The sequence below is a fragment of the Strigops habroptila genome, chromosome 1 (assembly GCF_004027225.2).
Source record: "Strigops habroptila isolate Jane chromosome 1, bStrHab1.2.pri, whole genome shotgun sequence".
Lineage (NCBI taxonomy): Eukaryota > Metazoa > Chordata > Aves > Psittaciformes > Psittacidae > Strigops > Strigops habroptila.
The window spans coordinates 85,906,696-85,928,907 of record NC_044277.2 but is presented as its reverse complement, the minus strand read 5'-3'; the positions used below and the strand labels follow the sequence as shown (position 1 = coordinate 85,928,907).

Sequence of the window (22,212 nt, the reverse complement as noted above, 5' to 3'; positions counted from 1 at the left end):
TTTAACTTTATTTACTTCAACTTTCAGAGTGAGGATAGTGGCTTTGCTTTTATTTAAAACTCCTGACGCGCAGTTGGAGAACCAAATATGATCAGGTCTTGGTTATGAGATTTCCATTTTTCTGGCTGGCTTTTCTTAGCAACATCCAACTTAGTGAATAAATAGAAGCCTCTAGTCTGCAGATGACAACAAATAATCTGTTTTCAGACTAAAACATCTTGATCATGGACTTGGCAGTCCTAAACCTTCAGGACCAGAAATGCAGCCCATCAATCTGATATTACAGTACTGGAAAGACCATGTTTCTTTGAAAAGGTTATTCTGTTTCTGTCCTGTCAGTTTTGCTTCAGTGAATTTTACCCTTTAAAGAGCCTAGATTTTATTTTGGGCCTTAGGATGAAAAACAAGGTTAGGATTTGAACTGAGGGGCAGAGATGATGATGTTTGTGTCTAGAATAAAGATTCTGGAAGATTCTTTGTGCGCTGAATTGTCTGACCAGCTCATGAACATGATTGTCTAGTCAGAGCATTTGCACAGTCTTTGGGATTGTCACAGTGAGTTTTTTGGTCATTTGGTTTTGGGTTGTTTTAGTTCTGTTTTGTTTTGGGGGTGGGGAGGAGGCAAGTTTTGTTTCTGCTTGTTTAATTAATTTTTGATTGCTGCTTAGGTGGCTGCCTGAGAATGTCTGATGACAGCATGTCCATCTCTACTTTAAAATATTATACTGTATAAAATAGGAAAATACAAGGGGAAGTTTCTGGATTTACGTGTGTGGCCTTCAGCTGTGTCTTCTGCTTGTTTTGTTATAAATGGTAGTGCTGAAAAAAGTGAGCTTCACTACCTCAATACTGGAAGCGAATAGTACTTATTCTTTGGAAAAAAAAAAAAAAAAAGAGAACACTTGCTATAATATATTGAGAATTCACTAAGATTTGTAAGACTTGTGTGAAAACAAATTTGTCCTGGATTTGGAATACTGGGCAAAATATTACATACAATTCTTCTCGTTTCAAATAACAGGATTTTAGTGACTTAGATCTAAGATACCTGCTACCTGTTACAGTAGTATATGTTGAAAAAGGCTCTGTCGGTGTGGTGCAAGTCTGGAGGCCAGCAGAGCCGCTGCTTGTGTGTCTGATACCTGGTCCTCAGAGTACCGGTGTCTTTTCTGTAGATCTTTAAGAGAAACTTTTACTGCATGGGAGCTGTGCTGCAACTGTGATCCCAGTAAGATACTGATGTTCAGTAATTATTGGATATGGTGTTGCTGTGGTCACAGTGTGGAAGAACTGTGTTTGCACTCTTGTAACTGCACATTAGCTCCCAGGGTGAACCCCGGGGAATCGCACAGCAGCTCCTGCTGCAGGGAGGAGCAGCCCTGCTCACCCACATCCCTCTCCACAGCCGCTTCCTTTCTGCTGGCTTTGACATTTGTCTCACCTTCTTCAGGCACTTAATTCAGCCAACAAACAAACAAAAATTCACTTTGCTGAGCTCATTTTCTGCTCTTTTGCTGCAATATCCAATTAAGGAGCAAACAGATGCAAATGTCAGAGGTAAATGTCAGGGAAGGCAAGAATGCAGGAAGGCGGACTTTGCTGATGGGGTGGCGGGCTGCATCCTGACCAGTGCTATCTCGTGAAACTAAATCTGAAAACAGAGCAAAGGTGTGGTGACACATTACAGTCCCGAGACGGCACAGCCAGTTTCAGAAGTTTCTGCCACATGTTGCTACCTCCGAAATTTTGCTGATTTAGCTGGTTTTCTAGCTGTACTCAGTCAGCTGTGCAAGGTGGTATGGCTTAAAGGAAAAAATTAAAAAGTACCCCTTGAAATCTTACTCCCACCACCAGTTGCTCTGCCCCATTTTTTAGCAGATCTGCCTTAGGATTATTATGTGATTGCAGCAGCAGTGGAATTGGTGCACATGAGGGAATCATGTGCACCTGTAGCATGCTCTTTCCTTCTCACACCACACTGTATGCATTCAGGATCGACTATACCTACATGAGTTTCTCATGTACTGCAGCGTATGCTTCATATGGAGCAAAATCAGAAGGGAAAAAGATCAGATCATCATCCTATAAGGGAAATTGAATTCTTGAAGTGTAAAGTTTTCTGGTGGTAGTACACAACCTTGTGTGACAGGGCTACGATCTTTGGACCCTGGTAAAGGAAGTTAAAGAAATGACAAGGGAGGAATAGTGCGCATGTGGCTTCTAACTGAGCTAGCCACCCTCCCATGGAAGGGAGGGGAGGGGAAATATGCTCTTTCGCTCCACTGTTCTTTATAGAAAGTCATGTTCCTTTTTCATTTGGAGTTGTGAAATATTGGCAGCAGACCAAGCAAACATGGGTGTACAAGTGAAAGGCAGCAAATGGGTAAAAGGCCCAGGAAGAGGCGCTAAATAGAAAACATGGTGTATGGGGGCATGTGGCTTACAGGAGAGGAAGATTGCCTAAAAAAATTACATTTCTTCTTTGAAAACTATGTTGTGTTGAGCTAGAAACTTTCTACACAAAATGGTTGATTTCTCTGACATCTCTGTGCTGGAGAAAGTGTAAATGTTTAGTTCTGGGTCAAATTTAATATTTGTGCTCTCTGGAGATAATGAGGTGCTTTCAAATGCTATGTGTGTTTTATTCCTCATGCCTGGATTCCTGGATCATATATCTTCCTTGCAGTTTCTTTCCTTGCTAAACTAGTCTGTTGCATTATGGGAATCCTTAAGCAACAAGAACAGACTTGGGTGAAATCAGATGTCAAAATATTAAAATTTCTCATGGGATAGAAACTCCCCATCCCATGCAGACACATGTATAACATGTTGTTGGCATAATCTCCCGTGCAATATCTTAATTTCTCCTCCTGTGCGTCAAGTTCTTAGTGATCAGAGGCTGGCTCACAGAAAATGCTGACTGAACATAACCCAGAACAGCCCGAAATACTTGGTGATACTTGTGTGCTGCATGGGTGTGTGGTGAGAGGCACTTGCTCCCAAAATCTGCAGACATTAGCATCACCTCATTTACACCTGATAGCTCCCTGAGGATGGTAGTTCAAAGCCTCTGGATGGAGAGTCAGAGCCTTTTTTTTTTGTCAGCTCATGGAAAGCCTGTGAGCTGCAAGTCTAAGGCGAGAGGTGCGGGGCTGCCCGGGCTTCTGCAGTTGTGGACACTGCTGGAATTTACTGTTTCAGAGAGAAACAAATTCCCAGCTGCTGGGTTGTGTTGTTTCTTTATTTCTTTTGTATCCGTTTTGCAGGGCTCAGAAACATTTAATCTTTTTGTGTATCTTATCCCCTAAAGAGAGTATGTTGAAAAGCACAATGAAAGATTGGCAGGTACAATTTGCAAACTTAGTTATCTGTGTGATGATAAAAATGGTATGAGATCAGCTGCTAGATTTACAAGGAGATAACACAGGCTTTTTAATTCTGGTATGCTTGAGTGCTTGACTTTTTGTAGTGTTAATACATTGCATGTGACATAAGAGACTTCATCTTAGTGTATGTGCATGATCTCACACTATCTTAAGGGACAGAAATTCCTTACTGTGGCATCAAGTAGTTTCTCGATGGACTTGAAGTCTTTAGCTGAAATGGCAGAGGACTGTAGGATGAACATTATTGCATTGGTAGGCTGTTCACTGTCATTTTCATCACCTGGCTTTTGGTGGGACTAAGCACCCTGACACTGCTCATGGTACTGGGGCAAGGGACAGAGAAGGAGCAAACCATGCCTTTGGGAACGTTTGCTTTTGAAATAACTGCAGAAAATGAGCTGGCACCCCAAAATTCTGTGTAATGCCATGATGAGGGAACATACCACTGCCTGTGTAAGAGGTGATGTGATGTGCAGTGCCCGGGGACACAGACCTGTTCATGTGCACCTGTGTGACACAATGTGTAATAGCCACAAACTTCAAAATGTGACTGGAGAGCTCTGGAAGCGTATGGGCAGGTTGGTGTGTGGAGGTGGTGTTTTGACCACTTGCCCAGCTTGTGGTCTATATTATGCTTTCCTAAAGTAGCATAAATTTTTGTTTTCTGGTTTGTTGTGTTAGCAGAGGATCACATAAATTGTTTTTGTGTGCAGACTTTGTCATAAAATCATCATAAAAAACACAGCAGCAAAATTAAAAATCCTGAATTCTTTGTCAATGCAGTTCTTTAATTTCCAAGTTGGAATGTAAAATTGAATTATTTCTTAATTTAGGAAACTTCCTTTGTTTAAAATAGAAGAGGGGATAAAAGGTTTAAGTCCAAAATGGAGCTGTTGCCATTAGGTGTCTTGGTATGGAAAAAGATTACGGGATGCAGTGCAGTCAGCAAATTGCTTTTGATCTGATGTGATTACTTCTCACCTGAGCAAAGGCATATAATGCTGTGTGTGTCTGCCTTCCTATTGACCCTAATTTCCTGGCAGTGCTACTTAATAGCTTTTGCTTGTTTAGAGACAGGCCTGTGCTGAGTTCCCCAGCCACACCAGTGTGATCTGCCCCTGAAACGTCCTCCACCCAGCAGTCATTGCTCTCCCTAGAGCACCAAGGGTGCCAGTGACAGCAGCTGGCGTTAGCATTGCTCACTGTGTTTGGTTTCTTCATTGACGGGGCTTTTTAATGAAACACCTAATGAGTCAGTGTTAACTAATCTCACTTGGGTATATGGTTGTCGACTCCCCAGAGACCAGGGAGAAGCTCTCTCCATGTCTTGAGGATGTTGTGAACCAAAGAGGTATCGTTTGAATGCAGCTACAGCTTCTTTCTTCATGTAATTTTATAATTCAGTCCCTGTAGGGATAGCAAATTGGAAGTGAAACTGGCACAACCAGAAGGAAATGTGTGTGTCCCTTGCTCCCTCAGGCAGCACTTTTACATAAGAGGTACACTTTAGAGATGCATATTGAAATTGATTTCATCTTTCTGCCCCATTAAACAAGCAATTGGTTTTCAACAGCAGTTCACAGATGAATCTGAGTCAAAGCAGTCTGATTAACTGGAGGACAGCCAGCTTGGCAATTTTTTGTCATCTCCTGTTTAATACCCACAATGTATAGTGATGCACACATCAGAGACTTAAAACTTTTCCCTTCGAGAGACAATACAGTAAATTAATCTGCTATGGAACTGCTGAGATTCCAGCCTCCCTACTAACTTTTTCATTTAACCAAGTTAAATACTGTTAAATGGAGTTGCTCAACTCGGTGACAAAGCTGGAAGATTTTATTTTTACTTTTTTTGTTCCGTATTTATAAATGGATGGTTTGGAGTTCAGTTAGGTTGAATGCACTGAGAGGAAACTTAATTTTTATCAATTAGTAACAACTATTCCTCATTCAAACATAGCATATGCTCTGTTTTTACTCACAAAACTGGGTAATTTTTGTGCGTACATATCGGCAACGGTCTTTTTTCCTCAAAGTTACACTGTTCTGAGGGCACATATGCCTATCCTATTCTGAATATCTGAGTTTGGGGTATTCAAGTGACATCTATACCTCTTATGAAAGGCGAGAGTGTTAGGGAGTGTCTCTTTAAACCACAACAGGTCTTATCTTTAATCTCCCAGTATTTCTCATGCTGATTATTTTAAAGGAAAAATAAATGTATTTAAAAAGCTCTTAATCGTCGTCATGATCCTGCTTTTGTTTGCTGGTCAGTGAAGCAAAAATGCTCTAGTCTTACGGGGGCTGAGAAGAGAGAAGGTGGAAAGAGGGAGGAAACTGTTACTACACTGTACAGACTCTCTCTTAGTTATATTTTCTAATTCATTCTTAAAAAGAGAAATTAATGAAAATTATGGAGTTTAAATGGCTATGTTGCTACCTGCAGGGAGAGGGAGTGTATCTACAAATTGAAGTACAAGGTTATTGAAGCGCTTATCTGCCTATAATATAGGTATATGTGTTTCAACTACTGAATATTTTTTATTGCTGCTGCTTTAATAATTAATCTACCCTTTGGAAGCTGCAGACCTTCTGTCTAGGATTAATGTACTCTTAATATCCTATATTTATCTCCTTGTCCTGAAAATGAACTGGTATCGCAAGAATCTGCTACAGGGGACTTGTCCCATCTTTGCCTGCATGTTTGTATGCCCTTGTAGAAAGCATTTTTAATACCTCTCTGCTGCCAGATTCAGACATAAAATCTCGAGTTCTGTTCTGCAGATCTCTTCCATATTAGCTAGGAGGGCTGGTCCATTAGCCAGCTAACAATAAGTCCAACTTAGAATAGTAAATGGCAGCTTTCTCTGAACCAGGCTGTGAAAGAAGGCATGTGCCTGACTGAAAGGAGTGCTGCATGCCTGTCTCTGGCTAGAGTAGGGAAACACCCTTAAAACACAAATCTTGCTGCTTGGAGGTTGAGCTCTTTCCCCCATGTGAGAGGCTGAGCCAGGCTCTGTTCAGGGCCCTCCTGTGCTTTCTTGAGAGACCTTGCATGAGAGGTGTTATTTGGACCTGTCAGCAGGGGCTGCAGGTTGTTGGTGCTCTTGCATTTTGTGTTTTTTCCTGTTCTGTCTTGTTGGTGTAGAAGGGTGATGAATCAGCATGTAGTTTCTGTCACAGTGAAGGTGGTGTGAAGTGGGATGCTCGGCTGCTCCCATTTGTTTCCCAAGATCCCGTTGTTCCCTGAAATGAGGAGCTCTTGCATTTTTCAGGTGGGAGAATCAATATCATGATGCTGTGCTTTGCCCTGTTTACCCTTCTGCTTGCCATGAAATAGAACTGATGCCCATCTGCATTGCAAGTTGTACGGACTGGCTCCAACCTGCATTGATGAGGAAGAATCTCCATCCATAATGTTGCACATCATACTGGGAAGATGGGGAGAGGGCAAACATCATTTATGTTTTAAGGCACATCTGGCTGGCAGATTTCTGATCCTCGTGTTGAAGGGGAGAAGGGACGCGAAACAGGGAGGTTAGATAACAGAAGTGTGGAGGGTGGTAGAGGCAACACACTCATCTCTCAAGATAGCTTTTGTACCTCCATTAGGGAAGTGTCTTGCCAATTAACATAAGCCCTTCTAACTATGGATGGAGGGATACCCCTGGGATGGGCTCTATGGGATGGTGGCAGAAGTAATGAAAATAGGAGCTGATGAAGCTGTGTCTGTACATTGGGAAGAAGGAAGGACAAGGAGACTTAGGGTAGAAAGGAGTAATAACAGGATTGTGACTGTTTTTTCTGAAACCCAAGGAGTGGAAAGAAACAAAAAGGTGGGTAGTCCTGCTTTCTGAGAAGATTTGTTCCCAGCTGGTACAGTGAGCGACTTGGTGGCCAGTATAAGCCCTTTGAATCGATCTCCTCCTTGCTGTGGTTGTGTTCAATTTTTTCATATATGCAGAGCTTAAATTCTGAAGATCTCTTCAGCACTGCGAATTGCATCTAAATGGAGTCTTTCCTCAATGGGTGATGATGGGGTTTTTTTTTTTACTGTTTGTAGCAGCCCATGCAGTTAAGACTACATGATGTTTACCTTCATGGATGAAACTATGTTTTAACCCAGGTTACTGTTCTCAATTCTGTTGGGGCATACTTGAGAGTCTCCAAACAAGGTCGTACAGGTTATCTAGAAGTAATAGAACATCTCAGTTGTATGGCTACTGCCCAGCCTCACTGGTGGGAGGATATTTCTGAACTGGCAAAGAAAATTGATTAAAACCAGGTCTGTGCTCCTTTGTTCCCTGCAGTGCTGTTGGTAACTGCGCGTGCGATGAGTACTCACTAGAATTGATGGTTAGTTGAAAAAACAGTTGTTATTTTTCAATCTGGTAATTTCTTTGGTCATTTATGTCAGTTTGTAGCAAAACGTACACCAGTAAGACAAAGGTGCCCCATCAGAACAAAGTATGCCATTCCCATGGCGATCATAGAAATACATTTTAACTTAAAAGTGTTCAAACACACAAATTTCTAGAATTGCTGACATATACAATTTAACTTGGGCTCCTGTTGTAGCAGTGACACTTCAAGTCACCAGAAATACTGCTTGTTTGTTGTAAAGCCATATGGATTTTACTTTAGAAACAAACTAATTACTCATTTTATTTTCTAAAATTCAGCTTCTATAAGGAATAGTCGTATAAAATCAAACTAAAGTAGCTTGAAATTTAGTTGTGTTAGTGATGTAGAAAGCTGTGTTGGATAGTGCAAACTCAAGTACTCTTCTTTCCAGGAGCTGAAGAGGATGACTTAGTGCCAGGATTAGACACAGCTTCTCTTATGCAGGCTGTTCTCTGTGCAGTGGTCTACCATGCACAGATTCACAAGGGCTTCGTTTTGAGACAGACACTGTTCTCCAGGCACTGTTATCCCTTATACTGTGCTGGCCGTAGCCCATCCACCTTGTAGGGGTAATGAGCTGCCCCTCTTGCTTCCCTTCACATTAGAGAGAGTCAGTTTATCCATTCTCCTGGCTACTCCACATACACCATCCAACTGGCTATTGTCTGTAATTACTGTTTGAGCTGATTTCAGCTTATAGCTATTTATTTGTCTTGGAAACTGGCCAGTGTTTTCCATGGGATTATTTCTCTTTTTTGAAGTTGTTATACTCATGATGGCTTAGGCAAAGCAATGGAACTGTTGATTTTTGGGCACCAAAGGCTAATTCAGGACTCGGAAACCTTGATTTACAGCCCAGAAGTGTGCACTGTTTAATGTAAGTGAGATAGTAAAGTGCTGTCTCTTGCGTACAAGCACCTCATGTTTTGCCTTCCTTGAAAATATGAGGATTTTTGCTTACAGAGATCGGTACTGAATTGTGATAATGAAGCATGCACTAGGAGATGATTTTACTAAGCTTTGGTTAACTGCCAGCAGAACAGAGCAAAGCAAGTTTTTGCCAGTGGAAGGGCAAAACTAACATAGGAGGACCCTCGGCAGTCTGAGAATGGCAAATTTATGGACATGGGATAACTTTTTTGTCAGTAGCAGTGTTGGCAGATCTAATTAAGCAGGTCTCAGTGGACAATGTTTGTTTCTCTGCTTGCTGCAATGGCTGTTTCTAATTAGCTTTCTCACTTGTGTTGAAACTGTCCTAGAGTGCCATGGGGGCAGGTGGCAAACTTTGTTTCACCTGAGGTAATGGGTTTGCTTATTTGAGGCCAAAGGAGGCCAGGAAGCCAGGTTAATTTAGTGTGGGCTTCATCTGTGAAGGTTTCTGGTGCCTGTTTTCCTAGCAAAAGCTGGCAAAGTATGGAAAGGAGTTTTGATGACCTCATAATTGAACAAAATGAGACTGCTAATTATGCTTAGGAGGGTTGCTTAGGTTGTCATAAATATTTTTCCTCACATTTAAGCCCACAGACTTTCTTTTTTAAGAAGAGTTCAGGGTGGATGTTGCTGCACCCTATTGACTTCTTGCTTTTTCTTTTGTGTGTTTTTGTGTGGTTTTATTTGGGAAGGTAAATTGCTAGGTGAAACTACCTGCCTTCACAATTGACAGTTCTGGGCAAATGAAGGGTTTTAATTGCGTTATCCCACAAATGAGACTTGGCAGGTTTGCCTGATCTTGGCTTCCCTTGCCCTTTAGACAGGGATGGGAAGGGACACTGCTGTTTGGGTGGTTCCTGCCTGTTCCCTGCCCCTGGAGGAGCAGGAGGCTCCATGGTAGGAGCACCCCAGGGCAGGTAGGATCCCAGAGGCTCCCCTTGCTCTGTTCTGGCCCTTCATCTGTGTTTCTGAACAGGGAGAGCTGAGGTGAGAAAAATGCTGTGCATTGTGAGCACCCATATATTGTACTCTAACCAATCTGGGAGGAGGAGGAGGTAGCTGGATCCAGATTTCCTGTGGCTCTCCGTCTGGCTCTGTTGCTCTGCTTTCCTACCCCCTCATGCCTCTGCCTAGCTTCGTGGCAGCCAAATCCCATGGCATACTCTTTTCACCCCCTTTCAGGCCATGCAGTAGCACAAGAGAGCCTTTGTTGTAGCTGGAGTGCTGTATCTGAATGCTGTGACAAGCATTACAGCATCCGCCTACATGTGAGACTCTGCACTTTGGGACTTCCCAACACCAGACAAGAGCTGTGTGGCCAGCATCTTCTGAGCTGGGCAATGGAGCTCTCGGGAGGCTTTTGAGGATACAGGAGGGATGCTGTAATGTGAACTGCATGCAAACACATTGGCAGTCACTGCCATGGAAGTGTTTCTGCAGAGCAACTGCTATGTGTTCATGTAGCAGTGAAGTGAGTCTTAGGATATCTGTGAAAGGAAAGAAACTTTTGACGTCGGGTCAGCGGTACAGAAGCCAGAGAGAACAGCAGTGGCAGCTACATCATCCACTTGGAGAAGGAATACCTCTTCTTGGGGCACTTCTTGACTCCATCTGCAAGGTGTTTTCCTGTAGTGCACAGCTCCTAGTCAGCATTGTGACATGCAGCCAACCCATATCTATTACTGTGGCCGAGCACCCTGTAATACCAGAAGTCATTGAGAAGAGCTGTCCTGGGGAGGCCTCTGGCACTACAGTAAGCCCTATTTTGAGTCAGCGTGTTGACGCTGTGCTGCAAGTGCATCTTGTTCAAAGGCAGTACTAATTATAAATTGGTCTTGGGAGATGAGGATAAAAATATCTTCAGTGAGCTTGTCTCTGTAAACAACCTGTGATGCTATTTGGAAACATGGTATAGTTTTCATGTTGCAGGGAATGCACATGCTGTGTGTGAAGGACTTCAGCAGTCATGGTGCAGAGCTTCCTTGTGGTGAGGCTGATGAATAAAGCAGGAAAGGAATTTCTTTGAATACCAGAGATGGCAAAGTGGGTATTTGTGAGATTCTTCTCCATGCAGTTTGGGGAGAAATCGGAATTTCCCTCTGAATTGGAGGAGGAAGGGTGTTTACTATACCAAGTAATTATATATAGTATTAGTATTATATATACCAGGTATTATACCAAGTATATGCCATATGAGTACTTTTATAAAATGAGAAAATGCCCTTGAAATACCTTCTCTGTCTTGGCTGTAGGAATTTCTCTCCAGTGCGTTGCAGGAGAGCATTTGCTTCTATGTGGAATAAGTCAGCTGGTTCACTGCTAAATCAAATGACAGCACGTGCTGTCATCTGCAAGGTAACGTGCCCTACTGGGAGGAGGTGCCAGGGGCGAGAGGAAGAGCTGTGTGCCATCTGCCAGAGACGGACATGCAGGGAGCACCCATAAACAGATCTTGTGGAAGCGATGCTGGGTAGGGCTGCCAGGAAAGCAGCTGTCCCTGCACAGGACCTGTCTGCACAGCTTCAAGCTGCTGCAATTACAGGAAACCTGCAGCCTCTTTTGGCCAGTGTAGGGTCAATCCCAGCAGATCTCCCACTCTGCTCCCAGAGGAGCAGAGCCCCCCATGAATCTCCTCAGCCTTCCCGTGCATGCCTCATGCAAGCTTTCCGGTGTATGCCAGGCATTTGGGAAGCTGAATGTGTGTTTTTTAGTAAGCCAAAAGCACTTTGGCTTTCTCTTGTTCTTCAGCTCCACCCTGATTTAAACCAATGCGGTACAAGATTTCCAGCTTCCTTTGAGTAATGCGTCTTGCTGTGGGTCATGGGCTGACCTATGTTATATACTCTGCTTTTTATAACGAGAGGAGGGGCAAGCGGTTGATAGCCCCATTTAAGTGCCTTCCAGTTCAAAATTTTGGGACCACATCAACATTCTTGAGGAGAAAATGCCTGGAGTACGTAAAAGGATTTATCATCTGAACTAAATTATTCATCAGAACATTAAACGAAGAGTATGCAAAGATGTAAACTGAGCACATCCCACCATGGGCTGTAATGAGTTAAAATACAGGCAAGGTCTCTGGGAAAGACCATAGACTCTCGATTAGCTCAGCACTGTTGGCAGCCTGAGTGCGTATCGGCACCTTCTGCACAAGGACGGTGCCAGGCATTCATCAACTTTGTACTCATTTTTCAGTAGCTTAAATAAAATAGGATTTAGTCTGTATTAGCAATAGATAGCAGTGCCGGTTAATAAAGTGCTGTAAATCTGGTGAGTAAGTAATGGCAATTGGAACCTCTTTTCTCCTGTTGTCTTGTAATCGGCCTAGGTTTTCTTATTAGTTTTTCTCCTTGCTGTTTGTCCTGTAAATGCTTATAGCGAGCTTTTCTGAGATGTTGGCCTCTTGTGTCCCCTTCTGCATCAGCTCTGCTTTCAGCTGTTGAGTACATACATGCTTGAATCTGTCTCCATCAGCATTTTAAAAATCAGTGGCTTCCTCCTTTAGTTCACAGATTCATTTTTTTTTTTTTTTTTAGCCATATCTGTTTAACAGTCTATTTTCTAACTTTCTTTTAAAGGAGGTGGGAGTCTTGCTTCTCTTGCTAGAGCATGATCACTTGCTTGCATCCTCTGTGTATTTCAGAGCAAAGGTGAATGATGCATTGAGAGCTTTAGAATAGGTGAATGACGAAGAGGTTTCTCTCCGCTTTGGTCTGTCTTAATGCTGTTGTGGAAAGGCTGGGTTGGAAAACTAGGTTTTGCAGGGTTTTCTTGAACACTGTTAAGTCTGTTTTCTCTGTTTGTCACTAGTAGTGCTTCAGGCAATATCTTTCTATTCATGAACTTAAAAGGTCTTGCCTTAACCTTGATGACAAGCTAAGGTGTCACAGCAGTGTGATTTAACTCTGAAAAGTGCTAGGGCTTGGATAGAAGTCAGTCAGCATTCAAGTTAGTTAATATTCTTAAAGCTTGTAAGGGGACTTAAGTGTTTCCTGGGATGAAGATGCTTTTCTGTGTGTTTCTCTCCCTCTCCTCCCCCTGCATTTCTCTCAGATATGAATTAATAATAATCATTGTGTGGGTGGGGATTTGTAGAGCCAGAAATGGAATGAACTAGAAATGACCTAGGAAACTTCTACTGTTCTGCGCATATATATATATATAGCTTCTAGTCAGCCACAACAAAGAAGATACTGCTAATTATTTTCTAAGTAACTTTGAATAGAAGAACGTATGTGAATAATTCTGGAAGATCATCAGAGCAAAAACTCTAAATTTGGAAGTTGATTGATCTATTTTTAGATAATGTTCAAGAAGTCTTTAACAAACTTAAAAACCAGAACTTTTCATTGAAGAATCAAAATCAACTTCAGTCTTAAATGAAAACCTGAAAAATTTGGACAAGCATTTCTATTAGGTATACTTGGGAAGGTTGGGGAACTGTGGAAGAATTCTCTTCTTGAAGTTGTCCTATGTGCTCTTGGTGCTGCTATCTCATGGCGCAGAGCTCACCTGAAGCAATCACAAGAAAAGCAAGCCATACAGAAAGCTGCAAAATATGCTGATTCGGGGATAAGAAACTTCTATTTGGAACATTCAAGTTGTAATAGTATATTAGGCTTCCTTCATTTTTGATGAATTCATTTATATTCAGTCGTGCTTCTTGGCAGTATCTTAGTTTCCACGCTCCAAGTCTGATTCTCAACCTCCAGTGGAGGAGGGATAACACAGGCATGTAGGTAAGCATGCACATAAGATGCAAATGGCTTTCTGCAAAGAGGAGGACTATCATGCAAGGTCTCGAGTGGAAGCCACAGGTCTTTCTCATTGTTATACATAGCCTGGGAGACATTGCAGAGACCTCGTGTGAAATTGGGAAAGTAAGCACGTATTTCTTTACCCAAAATTATTAGGGATGGGGTTGTCCCTGCCTACTTCACCTAGGTAAAAATTAAGTTCTATGTGCTTGACTGCTAAGTGTTATCATAGTTATCATTGTCATGTCCTGTTGCTGCAATTCTGGAATGCTCTGGTTTTGGTTGGATGACCTTCTGTTTGTGTCATTTAGACATCTTCCAGGTCCCTTTGCATTTTCAGAGTCTTCTGTCCTGGGACAATACTGTAGGTGGTTGATCTGCCTGGGCCATTGCTTGTAGTCTTTTGAATTGTAGGAGTCTGCATTTAGCTCTGTTCATCATCTGCCAAGTTCAGACACTGCCTTGTCTGGTGTATTTTAGACTTCTTTCTCTTAGTTAGTGTTCCAGCTAATTTGGCAAGGTTCTGGTTATACGTCACTTCTAGTTCTGCCCAGGGGTCCATTACTGTTCATGTGGCCCAAAGGAATGGATGAAAGTGTCTGAATCCCCAGCACAAAGTAGCTGCATCCAGCAGGGCCAGAGCCCTCTGTGCACGTAGGACTGTGGCACAGTGATTCTGAAGAGGTGTGCTTTCTGTAAGGATCAAAATTGTTTATGTCGTCGTCTTATTGTAAGAGGAAGATGTTCTTGATTGTAGCATCATTCAGTTTTTTTAAGAGGTGAGAATCAATGGAGTGTTCACCAAACTGTGTAGTTTTGCTTAATTTTTTACCTTCTCTCTGGGGTTGTTCCCCTCCTTTTTCATTAAAACTGGGAAGGGCTTCTGAGCGAAAAGTGTATCATCTCAAACATGAAGCCTTCCCTTAAACTTGTGTTCTTTTCTTACGGACTGCCATTCAGAAAATAAAGCTTTCCTCCCCTCTCCAGTCCAAGGTGTAGCCCAAGTTCATGCTGGCAGGTTGACTGTGGGACAATTAAGAGCTTCTATTCTTGCAGATTTTAAAATGGTGGTGGTGGTGTGCTACACTTCACATGCTCGCCTGTGAGCAGTGGTATCAACTGATATAGGTGAACTCCCATGCTCTTGGCAGCTTGTGCGCTCCCTGGCAAGTATGTGAGCCATCTGAAGTAACTGGAGTCAAATGGGCAGGTTACTTCATATAGAGCTGAGGTGCACAAAAGCTGCAATTGCATCATGCTCGGTGTGAAATTCCCTGCCTGCTGGAAGTTTTTTATGCATGGGTAGAACACGCAGCTCTGGATCATAACTGAGAGATGAGCAAACTGTGGTCTTCAAGTGTATTTGAGGAGGAAAAACCCTTAAACAAAAACACTACCACCTAGAAACCACTCCCAAACAAACCACTGCATGTGGGTTGGCTATGGGTTTGTGGGGTTTTTGCTTGTAGCTGTGATATATTTATCTCTGTTTATTGCCATACAGTTGGCATTGTGAAAAACTGGCATCGTGCATACCGAGTTACACAAGCCATTTTATTCTGAGTCTCTGTTCTTTAATTTAATTTCCCCTGCTTTTTTTATTAGTAATTGTCATGTACCTGTGAGCAGAGGGGTGGCATATTGTAATATGTGAAGGAAAAGCAACTGCAGTGAAATCAGATGATTGACAGTAAGGGGGGAGTGCAGGGAAGACAGCTTGCTTGGCTGCCAACTTGACAAAGCATGCTATTTCACTGGGGTTTTTTCTTGTGTTTTACTTCATTTTAATTTTGATCCCCTGGTTGGGCTCTGCCTCCAGCTGAAGTGTTCATTATTTATGTAAGGCAGCACTCTTATTTCTTCAAGTTAAATGCTTATAGCCACTTGTATAAATAAAAGGCCTGGGACTGACAGGTTTGATGCAGAAATACAGGTATAGGACTGGATTCGCCGTGTGCCATACATTCTCCATACTCTTTGGGAATCATTGCACAGAACTATTGTTGTAAAGAGCACTGCTTCTTCGGGACATTATTTTAAGGTGTTTTGTTTAAGCTGCTTCTCAGGTGCTGAAATGAAATTCATTTTGCCCATTTATCTGTACCACTAAGCCTTCGGAAAGAATGGGGAGAATGTTTTGATTAGCTTTCATGTTGTCCTGTGCCAGACTGAACTGATTGTCTGTGACAGTATTGAATGAACCCTGCAGAAGTGGAGGGAAAAGAATTCTTCCTAGTGTTTTGTTTGCAGTGCTAAGAGTCTTGAGCAAACATGCTTGCAGGGATTCAGCAGAGTTTATAACTAGTAAGTATAAAGGTGATGTTTTGTTTTCTTTTTTTTTCCAGGCATTAAGTACTGCATAATTGAAACTTTGTTAAATTGTTGAACCAAATTATAGATCCTTCTCAAAAGTAGGGGTCAAGCTTTCTTGGCTCAGGCAAACATTTAACACTTCTTTTTATTTAATCCAAATAATCTTTCCTGCCGGCAGCCAAATTGCCCGTGTCATTTCATGCTCTGTGCTGCCAACACATTCTCCCTTCTCTGTAGTACTTGTTATCTCATATCGTACATACTAACTGGAGTTTTTTTGTGGAATATCAAACCAACTTGACCTGAAGCAAAAAGAATCTTTTTGCGTTACTGCACCTTTCTATATAGAATCATAGAATGGTTTGGGTTGGAAAGACCTTAAGATCATCTAGTTCCAATCCCCCTGCCCTGGATAGACACACCTCATGCTAAACAATGTCCCCCAAGACTCTGTCCAGCCTGGCCTTGGACACTGCCAGGGATGGAGCATTCACAACTTCCTTGGGCAACCTGTTCCAGTGCCTCACTACGTTTACAGTAAAGAACTTCTTCCTTATATCTAACCTGAACTTCCCCTGTGTGAGTTTAAACCCATTCCCCCTTGTCCTATCATTACAGTCCCTAATGAAGAGTCCCTCTCAAGCATCCTTGTAGGCCCCCTTCAGATACTGGAAGGCTGCTATGAGGTCTCCACACAGCCTTCTTCAGGCAGAACAGCCCCAACTTTCTTAGCCTGCCTTTGTATGGGAGGTGCTCCAGCCCTCTTATCATCTTGGGAATGTGTCATGAACACCTTATGGTAATTGTTAGGACTGGGTGGACATCAAAGGAGAAATCCACCCCTGTTGCACCAAGGCTAAATTATGGATGTTTCTAATGGGTTGGTAGCTAATTTTGGGAGTGCAGATCTAAACGGAACTTTTTGAATGTGGTTCTTTCAGGCAAGTGTCTTACTCAAATCTGTGAAAGCATAAATTGGTTTTAATCAGAACCAAGTAATTTTAAACATGCTGGCAGGTCTCCTTGGTGTGCTGAGAAGGCCAGAGCACTTAGCCTTGAAGGTGTGATAGCTCCCACAAGAGCAATGAGTGTCCTTTAGGAGTGTCCTTTCTCTGGGTTTGTAGTTTAAAAGCAGCTCTGTAGTTTGTCTCCTGTGGCTGTGTCAGATGGAGCCTTGTCTTGTGGAGAAAATAAATTAAGTCTTGCTGCATGGTTCTAGCACAGGTTACAATCAAGAACAGCACTCCAAATTTCCCAACTTTGCCTTATATTTTCTGTGTCTCCAGGCCAAGATGATTGTCATTCCATGTAACCGATGCTTTTGAGCTTGTTTTCTTAAGAAAATCATCTAATGTATCTCATTCAGTCATTGTGTATCCGCCTCCTTGCCCCAGTGCTTTTTCCTTCTTTCTCTGCCCACATCACTTTTGAGTCTGTTGACTAGGTTCAATCCCACAGAAGCAAGCCAAAATCCTCAAGGGTACTCCTCCTGGTGGAGAAAGAACCTGGCATGGTTCAGGCTTCATTTAGTGGCCCTGCTTATGGGCGGCTTGTTTACTCTGGCAGGAGCTATCCAGAGCAAAGAGTAGGATTTGGGGACCAGCACAGTTGGGATGGAAAAGACACTTGCCTTCCTTTAACTTCTAACCTGCAGTGGATGTTGAGCTTATGGGTAAGGCAGCATGGAGTGTCCCAAGTACCACTTGTGCCATGGTGAACTGTGGATCCCTTCTGGAGATTTGGTTTGGCCCCTGTTGTTTGCAAGGCTCTCTGCCAGCAATAGATCACAAACTTGGCATGCAGCTCCTTGTCATTACCTCAGCCTTCTCTCCTAAGCCAGTTCTTACCAGGCTTGAAATTGGGGAAGTCAGGAGGAGGAGCCAAAGAGGAGGTGTGTCTGGAACCTGAGAGGTCAGGAGGCCTGCAGAACAGGGCACATTGGAGCGGCCATGTGTTTCAAAGCAGTGCCATCCCAGCAGCTCCAATATGCTTGGCATTTCGCCCCTTCAGAGGGTACTCAGTTCAGCTGAAGGGCAGGAGGAGGGTTTTAAGAGTAGCTAACAAAATAGGTAAAAGCTCATATGGCATTTAAACTCTGCTAGCCATTGCCAAGTTTCCACATGTTTATAACATTGAGCGCTCCTGTAAACAAGATCTCAGCCCACACCCTCCTCCTGCGTAGGTGGCCACAGAGGTATCACTTAAAACCCTGTACATGCCTGTGTGCAGCCATGGTAATGACTGACCTAATGAGTCTGTAAACTAAACTCTGAATTTCAAACCTCATTATATGGCTGACAGGGCTAGGAAATGCTTGCGTGTCTCAAAGCTTCCTGGATGAACTGGTGTCATGTGAAATATTTCCCGTTCCTGAGTTGAGGAGTACACTAAAGGCAGCTGAATAAAAGGAAAAGTAGCACAGCCTGAAGATGACAGGAAGCAGCCTCTCCTTTTAGGTTAAATAAGTAGGTGTGAAGCTCTGAGGCTGGGGGTTGTTCCGACTTGGATCACAGGAGGCTTTACTGAAACCCGCGCTAGGCTGGGCTTGGGGTGTTTGGCTTGTTTGAAGTCTGACAGAGGTTTGGTCACTGATGCAGGTGGAGGTAACCTGCTGGCCAGGAGGTGGGTGGTGCCTGTTGATAAAGCACATTCCAGTGTTGCAGCAGAGTTCAGTCAGGGGTGGCACACCAGTCACAGTGGGACATCTCCATCCTCCAAGCAAAAGCCATTGCCTGTTATTCCCAAGCCTCAGTCTCTTAGTGGGCTCTTTCCCGAGGGGAATGAGGGTCTTTTTCTAACTGCATCTCTGCACACTCTGACAATGCCCTCAATGGTTATTCATCTGCTTTTCCATCTCTGTTTCGCTGCTTTTTTGGTTTGGGGCTCAGAAGCTCTCAATTAAGCCAACGGGGTCTCCTGCTCCACCTGCTTCACTTAACCTTAAAACAGATGTTTCAGTGCTTCCAGGAAAGTGTTTTTGAAAATCTCCCGGCACTCACTAGCTCCTTTATCCTCCATAGAAGCTTCCCATGGAATCCTTCCTAACTGAGTTGAAGTTTGCTCATCTAAAATCTATATATGTGTTTGTAATAGATGGTACTGAGGAGGATGCACTTCCAGCTGTCTGAGGGATAAGGAGTAGCAGGCAGGGAGGAGGGGTGGAGAGACAGAGAAAAACATCTTCTGTTCAATCACTAACAGGGAACACTTGATCACAGAAAGACATTGTGTGGGAGGGCCAAGATTTCTTGAACTTGTTTCAGTTCTCTGAAGTTGTCTGGAACAGAAAGAATTGGAAAAGTGATGGGCTTCATGTGTGCACAAAGACATATTGTTGGATTGTGCTGGAGAAGTCCAGATCAGTGGCCCCCAGGGAACTTTGGGCCATTGCTTTCTGGGTTTGTTGATTCAGACCAAGATGTATTATTTGCAGTTAGAGGAAGAGTTTTCAGTTGAGTGTAACACACAGACTAGCAGAACAAGGAAATCTTTGAATTTTCCATTGCAGTTCTTAAGATTTCTGACGATTGTACTGCAATCTCTCTCCTTCTGAAAAGGAAACTGCATAATTTGTAGAAATCTTTGTATTTCAGGTTTTTACCAATATGCATTTGGCTTATTCATTTGTCTGCAACTGTCACTTGTCAGAAGGTCAAAACCAAACCCACTTGAATGCAAACATACTGGTTCCCCTTTATTTGTTCTTTGGAATAGGCTAAAAAGAGGCTGCTTGTGAGAATATGCAATTTCTTGCTTATCTTTGGACTTCGCCTTAAACATGAGGATGAGAAGAATGTGTTGTGATCGTCAAGCCAGGATGAATTTACATGCCTGGCAGTAAGACTCTGTGTTGAGAAATGGAATGAATCTGGTTAGGGATATATTTAGAGAGAGGAACTATAGTGAACCCACATGCAAGTGAATTTAAATTTAATTAAGTGAATTTAAATACACTTGTCTAATCTCCTTGACTAAAGTATCACCTGCTTTATAAATGCATTTAATTTGTTGGCTTGGTTTTGTGTGGTTTTAGTTGTGTGCTGTCAATTTTTAATAAAGATGTAAGAGCCTATTTTTTTTTCTTTAATCCAGGGTAAGAGCTTCATACAGAGTTGTTATTTCTGCATGTTGTTTTTCTTGTATCTCCACACATTAGGTAGATTCTTGTATCTCCACACGGCACAGCTCCCCACTCCCTCCAAATTAATCAAGGAAGAGTTTCTCTAGTGTTAGGAAACCTGGATAGCTATAGCAGTGATCTGGCCTCCTCTCACCATCCCATAGCTGCACAGCTCTTCATCTCAACAGAAATGGTATCAGCAAATTATGCTTACTTACAGTTTGCCTGAATATTACGGTTGTGGGTTTATAATTCAGGAAATCTGGATTTAAGGTGGTGTTTGTGGGATCAGAGGCACACTGCAAGCATGTGGGTTGGTAGGTTTATTTAGTACAGTTTCACTCTGAAAATTCTCCTTTGCATGCATGAGAACATATGAAGGCTATTTCCCCACCTCTCTCAGCAGACCTTGATCTGGTTGGCCACTGCAACTGTGCAGGTCAGGTGTTGCTGTTCTACCTATGTTGGAGAATAGTGTCCAAGTCCTAACCAGCATTGGGCTTAGCTGGCTACTGTAAGAGAACTGTGACTGCTTCTGTACGCAACTGCATTGTTGATGCTTTTTTAAGATTTTATTTTATTTTTAACTTAGTACCAAGACTAAGGCTTTGTTGGCTGAATGAAGCAAGGTCTAAAGCCATTCCTGATGTTTTTTAGCATGACTGGTGACAGCCATCAACATCTTTGAGCCAGAAAACCTTCCTGTATCTGTAATGGAAGGACGGACAAAGCAGTTTTAAAATACAAAAGGCCTTGAATGTCTTATGTCAGCCAGAATGACAAGTAGTAGTTGGTGGGAAAGGAGGGGAGGAACTGAAGAAGGCAGTACATCACATACTACACAAAATTGCAGTGGGTTTGCTAGTCGTGCATGAGAGGGTTCCTACTGCTATCTTCAAATCCCAATTTTGGGATTCTTAAAGTAGACAAAATATTTGGTATGGAGAACATTAAAGATTTGGCTGTAGATTTTCTATTCTTGCCTTCAGACAGCAAGGCTGAAGCCCTACCTTAAAGTCAGAACTTAAATAATTAAGAGGCTTTTCAAAAGGAAGTAGGTGATCACTGGCTGGTAGTAATTCAAATGTGTTGACTTGTAATTAAATACTGTTTTCACATTCATTTGGCACTATTCCTGGAGAACTGGGTGGGTGCATGCTGTATGTGCACGCATGCTCACTGAAGCAGTTGTAGGGTGCAGCGTACACTTGCTTGGATCCCTGATTAATGGTTGTTTTTCCCTTGTGGTTTGTGCCAAGCTGCATTTGGATGGAAAATGGAATTAAAAAAGCACCAACGTTGTTTAAACACTAATTATTAGTGAAACAAAAGCTTGTTCAAATGCTCTTCTGTTTGAGAAAAATATGGTTTTATTCTTTAAAGTTACTCAAACAAAGGAAGCATTGTGGCTTTTTTTTGTTTTCCTCTGATCAACATGTCTTTCAAGATTCTGGGTATTATAGTAGGTAACATAGTGGATACCGGAAGGAAGAGAATACAATGCCTTCCGCATCCTGAAACTTCCCCACTCCCACAGCTTGCTTTCAGTGGCAAGTTCAAAGCCCATAGTAATATGTTAATTTAAGCAAACTTAAATTTACAAACTTTTTTTTTTTTTTTGGCCATTTGGGGAAAAGTGCATTTGTCAAAAACTGAGTTAGACCTTCTGCAAACTCTTGTTTCAGAGCATTGTTCAATGGCTTCTGCAAGCTTTCTTTAAAGCTTTGAGAAGCAAATCATTGTTTGCTTGAACACTGTTTTGGATTAATTTAGGTTTAATTTTCTTAGAATTAATTTAATTTACAATAAACATGCTGTGATTTCAAATATAGAATTAAAAAGATTTGATTAAGAGGTTCAAATAGACCTGACTTAATTCTAGCTGTAAAAGTGCAGAAAAGTGTGATTTGGATTTGAAGAGTCTCCCCTCACTCATTGAACCACCACCCACCAGAGCAGCTCTTACTTTTACTGTTAACCTTTTATTAAAATAAAAATCTGATACCTGCCATACCTGATCTGTCCCCAGATGAAAAGCAACACACCTGAATGTGTTCTAGAAAAGAAGACTGGTCCTACATATTGCAATGCAGTATTGGAGACAAAAACTAAGTAGCGGGGGGGGTATTTCCAAAAATAAGGTGAAGTTTTCTTGGGCTGTCTCTGCAATACACTTAACCTGTCAGCAGGTCATGTAAGAAGGAGCATCTCTCTCCCCCTCTCAGGAATGCCTGGGTTGCTCTGGGGAAGGGGCAAGCAACAACAGAAACATCTTTCAATGCATTTGACTTTCTAAATTT

The 22,212-nt window shown here is 42.3% G+C and overlaps 1 protein-coding gene across 1 annotated transcript in view; it reads left to right on the top strand.

Moving 5' to 3' along the window:
* SLC22A23 (solute carrier family 22 member 23) overlaps nucleotides 1–22,212 on the top strand; it is a 111,030-nt gene that overhangs the window by 34,398 nt on the left and 54,420 nt on the right.